Source organism: Pinus tabuliformis, chromosome 7, assembly GCF_031772625.1.
Source record: "Pinus tabuliformis cultivar Carrire ecotype Pingquan chromosome 7, CPIR1, whole genome shotgun sequence".
NCBI classification, from domain to species: domain Eukaryota; kingdom Viridiplantae; phylum Streptophyta; class Pinopsida; order Pinales; family Pinaceae; genus Pinus; species Pinus tabuliformis.
The window spans coordinates 2,021,454,529-2,021,458,207 of NC_142293.1; positions in this window are offsets into that span (position 1 = coordinate 2,021,454,529).

Consider the following 3,679-nt stretch of genomic DNA (forward strand, 5'->3'; position numbering starts at 1 on the left):
AAATTTGGACCCAAGGTTCAGTGCCAATTCTTCTCAAATGGGTTTTTTTACGACTTCTGAAACGTCACAGAAAAAAATTTATAGCGAAAATGCCACAATGACCTGTTTGGAGCAGCGAAACCCTAGAATCCAAAGCTCTGATACCAAATGTTATGAAACCAGCTCACAAAAAGATAGAAAAGAGAGATCCACGACTTAGAATTCAGCCTCTTCGAGGGGGCAACCTCCTTTACATTACATAAATGAACAATTCTTGGATGATACAAATGAAAATACCTCCTTTCTATATATAGGAGTCTAAGTGGTCCCAATACAATCAAAGCCTACATAACAATAATATTGTAGGGCACAACAGTAACAATGGTGGGCTTCTATGTGGCATAATAGTAACAATATGGGCACTACATGGGTACATCAATATAATAAGTGGGTTATACTAATAACAATAAGGGGTTACACTAGTAGTATAGGGGCCTAACACCCTTTTTTGGATCCTTTTTCTTGTTATTATCCTACCAATCTATTCTAAACATGAGAAACTGCTTTAACCATCAAAAGAAATCTAAATAACAAAGCAAGATTTAAATATAAATAACCGATTTTATTCTAAGAATGCAGCAAAAACACATAAAGATAAACAAAGGAGGTACTGGGCGCTTGAGATGGGCCCAACCCCAAGAGCTAAAGCCTCCTAAGAGAGATTTAGACCTAGTGCAAAGTTGGATTCATCTTTATTGAGCAAGAAAAGAAGAGTTACATCAAAACTGTCCACAAGGGAAACTTGAAAATGCGTTGAAAGCAAAGCTAATCTACTGCCTAAAAATCGAACTACAGACTAGCTAACTTCTGCCTACAAAATGACTAACCATTGGCTAACCCAAAAATGACTAACTGAAATGAGGCCCTAAGCCCTCTTATTTATACAAATTGAGGACCCCAATAGTCCTCCTAAACTTTAGGGACTCGACTGCCCAAAACTTGTAGTTAATAGCAGTCCTACTTGACTTACTTTGCTGCCCTTGTGCTAATTGATTTGGTGGCCCTTGAAATCTGAGCTGATGGTGGAGAATTCGAGGTAAGGGCCCATAAATAAAGGGAACACCTTCCTAAAAATACTCTCCACGAATTTGGCTGCCAAGTGCTCATTTCAACCATTGACTTTGTCTCCAAATTGACCAAAAAGGCTACACAAAGCACAGATTAGACTTGTTGGCATAATGACTAACCCAATTCACTCTATTAGCATAAATATAATAAAAAACATGCAATAAACTAATGAGAATGGTGGATTAAGTTGAATTAGGAGGTTGAATGAGGCCAAATAATCATTCATCTTTCGGGCTCATCAAAGTGCTCAGATGCACCTTTTCCTTTAAGGAGTCTGAAAAGGAACGAAAGAGACTACTCTAGAAATCTAGATAGAGGGATTACCAAACCAATCGTAAAACTGCAGAATACCTTTTACAGTACGGCAGTCAATCTTCCCGAATGTTGTGTTCAGTGCATTGCAATTGAAAGGGCGACAGACACAGCTTCCTATGGATAAAGGATATAGCCTATTGTGTTCTCCCAATATATACTCGATAGGACATGGGAGCACAAGTCCATACTATCACTTCTCGTCTCAAAGAGGAGGAATCACCCAACCAACAATGAAAGTGACAGTTACCAGGCTTTACGACACCAAAATACATCTCTAGCCTAGACTTCTAGATGTTGTGCATTAGGTTCCAAAGTGTTTTTATGTTCATTAAATTTATTTTACAGTTGATCTTTCTTAAGAAATTTTCCTTTCAGGCTCACCGCGATGTAGATATACAATTCCTAAAATGAAATCTATGGTGATAAACAATCGTTTAATCTTCTTTTTGCAATGAAAATCCTAGCTAGTAAAGAAAGAGAGATAATATTCTTTCAACATAGAGTAGAAAGCACGCACTAGATGCACTGTCCTAAATCAAACCAACAAGCAGTCTACAAATGCACATGCATGTATTTGTTTTCAGCTTTCTTAATGTGTGAATGAAAAGAAGAATGCTAAGTACAAATTTGAATTATCTTTTCAAAGCGACAGTACTAACAAATTTCTCTCCAAAAACGAAAGGAAGATAATGATGACACTTTTCTATTTTGAATTGAAAACTACTTTCAACACTTGAAAAACTACTCATTCAAATCAAATACAAGAGTAATTGTATAATCGACCATCAAGAACAATAGAATTCTTTTCTTTGACTGAAAACGACACTTGCGACACTTTCAAATTAAAAGACGACAATTTGATTATGCTACTTCTTTGTAAAAGAGAACTGAAAATGGCGCACAATACATAAAAACATTCACAGTTCTTTGCACTATGGAGGTAGAATCATGCAAAAGAAGGGAGTTTCTACATTGGTATACTGATCACAGATAGCAAAACTCTCGAATAAATCTGAAGATGTTGGGTGTGGAGCCTGATTATCTTCTATACTCAAAGGTATCGCCACATAGGACCCCAGCTCGAAATGGGGGCGGCAACGCCGCCCGTAAAATGTTCGCTGCAGGGGGGGTCCAGGGGGGGGGGGCAGCACCCCCGAAGCTAAAAACAACTGTAAAATTGCCTTGTAAAAGTATAGTAATTTCTAGTCAATCTGGGCCGTTCATTAGGTGGATGATCTGACGGGAGAACTTATGTTTAGTTTAGGGTTTTTTGCCCTAGAAGGAAACCCCCTCTCTTTGTATGAGGGTATTGTATTTGAGGCTGTGAGATAGATGTGGATTCTGTGAGCGAGGAATAGAGAGGTGAGACTGTGAGAGAAAACAGAGGGTATTACAACGTATTTGCTGTAGGTTGTGTCTCTTCATTTTGCTAGATAATAGAAAGGAAGGACTGGCTGTTCGGGGTGGACGTAGCCCAAACTAGGTGAACCACGTATATCTGTGTCTCTCTTGTTTTGTGCGTTTTCTGTGTTTATATTTCTGCAATATTTTATGTGTTCCATTGCTCCGTAATATATAATTTTCTAACAACTGGTATCAGAGCCGAAGGTCTATTTGGCTGATAAACTCGCAGGAAAGAAGGGTTCTTGGTTCGAGTGGGAGCAATGGCGGAAGATGGTAAGTTTAGGGTCGAGAAATTTAACGGCCAAAACTTCTCGCTGTGGAAGATGCAGATGGAATATTATCTGTATCAAAAAGATCTATACATACCATTGGGTGGAAAAACAAAGATGCCGACGGGTATGAAAGACGAAGAATGGAACCTTCTCAATAGAAAGGCACTCGGAACAATACGGTTGTGCCTTGCTGCGTCAGTCGCCTTCAACATTTCTAAGGAAACCACGACAGAGGGTTTGATGTAGACGTTGTCGAAACTATATGAAAAACCCTTTGCCTCAAACAAGGTATTTCTTATGAAACGGTTATTTAATATGAATATGTCGGAAGGTGGATCTGTTGCAAACCATTTAAATGATTTTAATACAGTTACAAGTCAGTTAAGCTCTGTAGGGGTAAAGTTTGATGATGAAGTTAGAGCTCTGTTATTCTTGTGCTCATTACCAGAAAGATGGAATGGTTTGGTAATGGCCATTAGTAACTCCGTTTCTGGATCTAGTACTTTAAAGTTTGATGATGTTGTCGGTGCTATCCTTAGTGAGGAAATGCGACGGAAAAGCTCCGGTGAGACATCGGGAAA